The sequence below is a fragment of the Mchenga conophoros genome, linkage group LG23, assembly GCF_057382185.1.
Source record: "Mchenga conophoros isolate Kocher_MC1m ecotype Shallow Benthic linkage group LG23, M_conophoros_male_GT1.1, whole genome shotgun sequence".
Classification (NCBI taxonomy): domain Eukaryota; kingdom Metazoa; phylum Chordata; class Actinopteri; order Cichliformes; family Cichlidae; genus Mchenga; species Mchenga conophoros.
This window is the reverse complement of record NC_140547.1, coordinates 19,069,482-19,077,115: the sequence shown is the minus strand read 5'-3', so window position 1 is coordinate 19,077,115 and position 7,634 is coordinate 19,069,482. Positions and strand designations below refer to the sequence as shown.

The following is a 7,634-nucleotide window of genomic DNA, read 5'->3' as shown; positions in this document are numbered from 1 at the left end:
AAGCAAATTTTAGCAGAATTGCAGAAGTTTCCCATTCATTTCAATGGGACAAATTAAGCTTAATATTTTAAAAAGTATAATAGTGAAAAATACCAAAAGACATAGCAGGAATGAGCAGAAATAGCAGAATATTTTAAAATTTGAACGGTGAAAATCGGCTGAAAATTGTGGAAGTAGTTAAGTGCCAAAAAGTGTACGGAAGTCCCAAGAGGAACTCAATAGTGTGGATGCTTAAAGCATCCACACAACTAACACCGGTGGACTGACAAAACACACAGCAAAATAAACAATAGATCACAACACGGACACAGAGAAACACAGGGCTTAAATACACAGCGGGAGCAATCAGGGAATGAGTAACAGGAGGAAAACACAGCTGGGGCAAATCAGGCCTAACGAGACAAAGGAAGCAAAACCAGACACATTAACATGAGACATGGACTTTCAAAGTAAAACAGGAAACATAACACAGACTGAACTTAGACACACAGACAGGCACTACAGAGGGAACAGAGACGTGGGACCAGGGCAGACACAGACACTGACAGGACACGGGGATATAGCCGACAGGAGAGACAGCAACTAAGGATAACACAGAGACATAAACCAAAAGACAGAACTCTAACAAAGAAACCAAAGACTAGAAATTATAAATAATATAATGAACTCAAAAACCCTGGGTCAACGACCCAGGCATCCTAACACCACCTCCACGGGACAACACTTGGCTGTCCATCTGCACTCTGTCCAAAATGTTAACATTTTGGATGAAGAGAAGAAAGATGGTTTGAAAGAGGAGTGAAAGAAGCCATTTATGTCCACCGTGATCGACCATCTTTGAACAGAGGCAGTGGCTTACAAAATCATTTGTCTGCCATGTATAAATCAGTTGAGACATCTTCCCACGTGTCTTAACACTGTCGAGAAGGGAAATTATTTTACGGCTATTGTTAAATAATTGTCATTGCATTAATAATATAATCTGCAGCATGGATATTGCATTCAAAGGTTTAAACAGTGTCTCTTTCAGAAAGACTGAGTTGCAGGCTGACAGGAAGTTGTATGCAGAAGTGAAAGCAGGAAGTTATTTTGAGCCGCAGGCTAAGACGAGGCTTTAACAATGTAACAGATAGCTTTAAGAAGGCCTTAAGCAGTTATGACTATTTTATACACAATGCATATCTGTGCTTATTAAAGAGTTGGAGCTCGGTCAATTAATTGGGGGTCGGAAGCTTTGTTCGGCGCGATGTTCGGACAATCTATTGTGCAAGTGACTTGGAGCCATAGAAGGAATCGCAATACATGCTTACAAAACACTTATATCAGGTCATTTTATATTAAGGTTTAAGTAGAGGTTCTTGATTAAAACATTTATTTAGTAGAAGACATACACATAGTCTCAGTGAGCTTCTGGTCTGGTAAAAGGTCAGAAGTGCAACAGGTGAATTGAGAAAGAGCATTTGAGGACGAGACACAGACAGTAGGTGAAGAGGTGACACAAAGAGCATGTGAGGTCAACACACACACACACACACACTTTAAATTAGATTTATTTAGAGGAGAGGTTAGTTATGTTTGGCTGTAACTGCAAAATTGTCTTGGTAAAAGAGGAACCGTTTCTTGGTGTCTCGGCAAGAAAGAGGAACAAGACAAGAACTGAAAGGTAGACAGGAAGGGCTAGTCATGAAAATAGAAGATGATTTTCTAGGTGAAAAGTCATGATGATGTTGATCGGATCTATGTATAAAATGTATCTGTGACGCATGAAGGGGCGTCAGTAAACAAACCCTGATGCTATAAAATATCTGTTCATGCTTTGATTAAGTCGAAGACTACTTCCTGTCTGCGTACAGAGTTGTCTTCCCACGCGTGTATTCATTAAAATCATCGTTTGACTTCACCCGGCCGGATTGGTGTGGTTATTCTTCGATCACCTCTTGTACCCTTCCTCAATATTGAATCTTAACAACACCCACTCACCTCTTTGGTCATTTGGTCTCAATAAGTCCAACACGTTCTCACTCCCAACTTGCAAACGTGTGACGCATGGTCAGGCTCCCTCTGATTCACTTATGGACGCGCAGGGTACCCCTCTCGCGTCGGGAATTGACATGAAGGGTCCTCCGATTGAAGAGATTGCCGCAGAAGTGCCTGTTGTCGGTATATTTAGACATTTTCCAAATCACATTGTAGTGACGTATACAGAACACAATAAATTATATAATGTAAACAACTACCTGAAAAACAGGTAGAACGATACTTTTGTATCGTTTATTGCATTTACGGAGGGAGTGGTGTATGCTGGGTAATGGCACAGCTAGCTACTGGGTGACTTTATTCATGTTATCAGTCCATACAATGGGCGTTATTAGCACAAATCAGTCCCATAGATATGGGCCATCTCCTGCTAGATTGTTCAGAAGGTTGTTCTCATCCATCCAGATGGAGGATCACTAACAGGAGCGTGGAAGACTCCAGAATCCACTCTGGCTGGAATCCGGTGGATATGCAGTGTGTACAGGTAAGACCATTTAAACGGACAGCATTTATAGAATGACTGTTAAAAGTCAGCGAGTGTCAGTAATGTTAATGTGGTTATGTTAGTAATACACAGAGTGCTAATATAACAGCTTTAAGATGCATTTGTAGATGTTATTACGTGTTTTACCGTCTTTATGGTGCTAGCTTAAAGTTACGGTGTAAACGTTAGCTTATATTGGAGTAAAGCTGTTACTGTTTAAACGATGTTAGCACAGAAATATTAGCTTCTGTCATGACTGATGAAGTTACTAGTTAATAAAGTTTCCAGTAAAGTGTTTAATCGCAGCCACAGATTGACAGCAAATATCTCGATTAGCTTCACTGCATCTATAATAAATATGTGCAAGTTTCAGTGCTTCATTTAAACTGTATGATACTTATACTGACCCAGGGTCAGTGTAAAATACAATCCTAGCTGTGTGAACAAAGCCTGGCTCCTTTAATCCTGCATGACAAACCTCAGGATGCAGGTTATTATTACTCTTTCCTGCTGGCACACCTGTCACACCTGAGAGTCAGCTAGAAACTTACAGTGACGTGGACGTCATGCAAAGACTGCCAGACTCTGTAATACTGCAAATGATCAGTGACTCAGGTTAACACTAAACTTTAAACGGCACCTCTGTCTCTCTGTGTGCTGAACATCTAGGGTTGAGTCAGGCTGCATTGACTGTGGGACTTTAATGTGTTAAAAGCAGGTTGAAGACGGCTCAGAAACATTTGAAGATTACAATTTAGCATTATGGCTGCTGGTGGTTTGTAAAGCCTCTACTCAGCTGTATTTTTGTTACTAATTTATGTTTGTTGTTGTTTAACACAGATTTCAGAAGAGCAAATATGCTTAATAGTTTAACTAGATTTCATTTGTCAGTGTGGGACTGCAGAGTCACCTGAAGAACTCATTTCTCCCAAAGGTTGAACTAGTGTGTTTCCATAGATTACCTCTGTATGAATGTACTTCTTAGATGAAGGCAAGTGTTTGTCCTTTTTTGTTCCTCAGGTACAGTACGTGATATCAATGGCAGGCGGTCAACACTGGGGGTAGACAAGAAGCAGACGTACTTCCAAGAGGGCGCTGCAGTGAGGTCAGAGGTCAGAATCTGAAACAGCTCAGGTTTATATTTTAGAGGTTATAAAAAATCAAAATGTATTTATAAAGAAACCTTTAAATAATAGTCATAATTATGATTATTATAAGACATATCAAACATTTAAGTGGATTTTCTGTTTCACATATCGTGTTAGCCCTGTAATAAACTGGCAGCCTGTCTTTGTCCTGTATCAGCTGGGATAGACTTCATCCTCCCGCAACCCTGAATTGGATACATTGTATTCCAATTATGTAATCTGATCATTTACAAACTCAAGGTATCTTCACCCTCCTGCCCTCTGGGAGGCGCCACAGGAGCCTCCGGACTAAGACCACCAGGTACCGGAACAGCTTCTTCCCCACAGCTGTCAGACTCCTGAACTCTGCCTCCTGACATCTGACCCACGTTAACTCATGGACTGAACATACACACACCCACAATGGACAACTGTACCCTCAAACACACAATAATAACATGGACTGAACCACCACTCACAACCACTAGCACTTTATATAGCCTCTGTAGAAACTATCTACACCCTCACTTATCTTAACTGCACTACTGTATAGCTCTGTGTAAATAATCATTCTGTACATTCGATAATCTTTAATCCTACAACTGTTTACAACTTGCATAGTTCCCATTTCTGTATAGCTGTATATCCCAGATTCTGTAAAGTTATTTATTTCATTTCATATTCTGTATAGTTTTTCATATTTATATCCTGTTCATATCCTGTACATAGCTTGTACTCACTACAGCCTGTACATACTTATAGTTATAGAATATTCACAACATACTTCATACCGTGTACATTATAACATACCATAATAGACCCATTTCTGTAATATACTCACATATCTATATTATTGCTAATATATATTGTAATATATCTATATCACTAAAGCACTTCTGGATGGATGCAAACTGCATTTCGTTGCCCTGTACCTGTGCATGTGCAATGACAATAAAGTTGAATTCTATTCTATTCTATTCTAATCAAAATGTAAGTAATAATTATAAAATGGGAAAGCAGAAATAAGTGTGACATAAATGTAAATGTGTGAGCTGACATAGAGGACAGCTACATGCAGTCTGAAAAACCTTTATTGTCAAGTTTGCAGGTATATCAGCACGAGACATTCTTACATAGAAGAGACATTAAAGTCTCTAACTCAGTGAAGCATTATTGGTCCCGTCTGTTTGGATAAATATAGTAAGTTGATGTATGTGCATTTATTGACACATTTTCTTAAGTGCTTATCCAGTTCAGGATCACAGTGGAGCTGCAGCTGGATATGTTCACTAAATAAACCTTACAAAAGTTAACAATAAACCTGCATCCATGTACGTTGTTGTCCACAGGATGAGAAAATCAAGCTGGAAGACTGTGGAACATGTTAATAAATGTTTGTGTGTTTATGCCTGTGTCTTTCACAGGAGGCGCTGGAAGGTTTCCCTAATAGTTCCTGGTGAATCAAAGCAGAACCATAAAGCTTGCTGGACTGCATGATGACCTTACCCCTGAGCAGTCATCCTGTTAAAGGAGGAACCAGTTAGAAGCTGTTTTCAAAGTAGCTGAGCAGATTTCATCTCAAGTAAGCGATTAACTGTTTGTTCATCTGTTCTGCCACTTAAAGAGCATTTAAGGACGTCTTTTGAGTGTCCAGTTGAATTAATTCTACTGGCTCTCATGGTCATTTGTTATTATAGACATATTTTTCATGTTCATCCAGCTATTTAGTAAATTCTATCTATTTAGTAATATCCGTCAGCTATAAAATGTAATATAAATATAAAAATATCTAAATATCTCCTGTCCTTTATGTTTTAATGATGTAAGTCTGTTATCATGTTACATTAGCATTCCTCACATATCAATGAGATGCTGTACAGTACAATCCTACTGACACAGCAGAAGGATAACGACGGCTATTCAACATCGTTACACGACACATTCGAGCTGCATGACGCAGACAAAGTGACTAAATCATCTTTTTTGTGGTTTATTGTCTTCAAACCAGCAGACAAAGCCGATTGCAGAAGATGTCAGAGAAGAACTTCAGGCCGTGGACTGAAAAGGTATTTTTGTCTTGTTATCAAAAGACATTTGGAGTGACGGCTTCTACAACTGGTTGTGCTGAAGCAAAGCTTACAGTCTAAGAAATCTCAGTGTTGATATTCAGCACAAAGAGAAAAGCTCACTTGTTTGAATTTATTTACAATCATAGTTTTATAAATTCTGACTGTAAACAGCTTTACAGCTTTGATATTGTTTGACACTCGATATCAGGTGATAGGGTTTAATTTAAAGGTTTCTGTGTCCCAATGAGCCATTTACACTGATCAGTGTCAGTTTAACTGTAACACAATCATTATTTAGATTCAACAGAGAAATAACTGAATGTAAAAATGGCAGCCCTCAGGCCAGGTTTATAGAGATATATGCATGCATTATGAAATTTATGTATCCCAGATAATTGTTATTCATCTAGTCATGGCAGACCTACCTCTTCCTCCCAAGTTAACTGCAACCCAAAAGAACTAGTGGGGCTATTTACACACTCACAGCCAGTGTGGGGTAAAAAGAGCCACCAAAAAGCTGTCAGCCACAGATGTGCTAGAAGAGTTAGAAACTCTACTTATGGAGAAACCTTCTAAGTCTAACAGGGAACAGGTACTCCTGCCCAAATAACATGATATAACCCCACATACAGCCCAGCCATAAAGTGAACCAAGTCATTTAGTTAAAGACAGCATGGGACCAAATGCCTGCATCAACCTGACATTTCTTCCTCCTGAATTAAATGAATGAATGGATGAAAGTTAAATGACTACAAACCTAAAGCCACTAGTTCCCACACTGGAGCTCCCTGACACTGTGTGTTAACCGTATTTAGCTTGTGTCAACAGTTGTAACAGGCTAAGCCACCTGAGACACTGCATTGAATTTGTTCCTGTCTTAATGATTTCAGCTGACTGGTTTCAGCTCAGATGTTCTGCTTTTTCCTTTCAGTAGATCAAAGCAGCTCGTGCTCCTTCTGCTTCCAATTTAGAAGAAGAAGAAGAATGCTTCAGCGAAGTGGCGTTCATGGTCTCAGTGAACAGTCACGGTCACATACTGCATGTGGTTTTAAAAGCAACATGTCTGTTCACCACAACAATGGAGATGTGTAATATTAGTGCAGCTACGGTTTGTTCTTGAACATCAGTTCTGTTTTCTACTTTGATCACTTAGACCAAAAAAGTGTTGTTTTCAGATTCTTTCTTTTACATCTATAAACCACCTGTTCATTTTTTATTACAATTAGTTTCACATAAATGTTAGTGTTTCCTTTATGATCTTTTAATGCTTACACTACACTGTACACGTCTACATTAGAGACATTTCTGTTACCTGTTTCTGTTGACTCAGAGTTGTGAAATGTTCTTTTATTTGATGCACAATATGAAGTTCATAATTTTCTTACAAATAAAACTCTAATGACAAACATGAACAGCTGTGCTTATTTCTGAGACATGAGTTTTTGAATGTGTTCATATTTAGACAGTGTGCATCTGTATGCTGAAACTGTAATGGTGAACCTGAGGTGATGGTCAACAGAAGGCAAATATATATCAATATAAAACAATATTGAAGTAATGTCTTTACCCTCTGCAGCGTGTGCATGCAATCACCTTATTCACTGTAGTAAACGTGCACCGCTAGCTCACGTGACTGACTGTCTCCATGGTTACATCGTATATTATTAGCTATGTAAACAGCTTCCATAGATACCGCCATAGCTCTCTGCAGCTGTAACACTTTCACACTTTGCAAATCATTTCACATTTTTGATAGTTATGAAGACAGAATATGTTTTTAAGGTCAAGCTAGGCGGTTGCTATGGTGGTTGCTGTGGACTTGGGTGGACCGCGTCCGATTCCTGTTGTTAGCTGTCCGCCGTAGGAAGGCTGCGTTCCATTTACAAGTAGTGACAGTCTGCCGCAACTCGAACTGAA

General features: G+C 39.1%; 1 long non-coding RNA gene across 1 annotated transcript; it reads left to right on the top strand.

The window, feature by feature from the left end:
• Positions 1-4,883: 4,883 nt before the first annotated feature.
• Positions 4,884-7,068, top strand: LOC146547069 (uncharacterized). Its single transcript, XR_014890710.1, has 3 exons — positions 4,884-5,230; positions 5,657-5,714; positions 6,649-7,068. It is a non-coding gene; the product is annotated as an uncharacterized LOC146547069 (long non-coding RNA).
• The last annotated feature ends 566 nt before the right edge of the window (positions 7,069-7,634 follow it).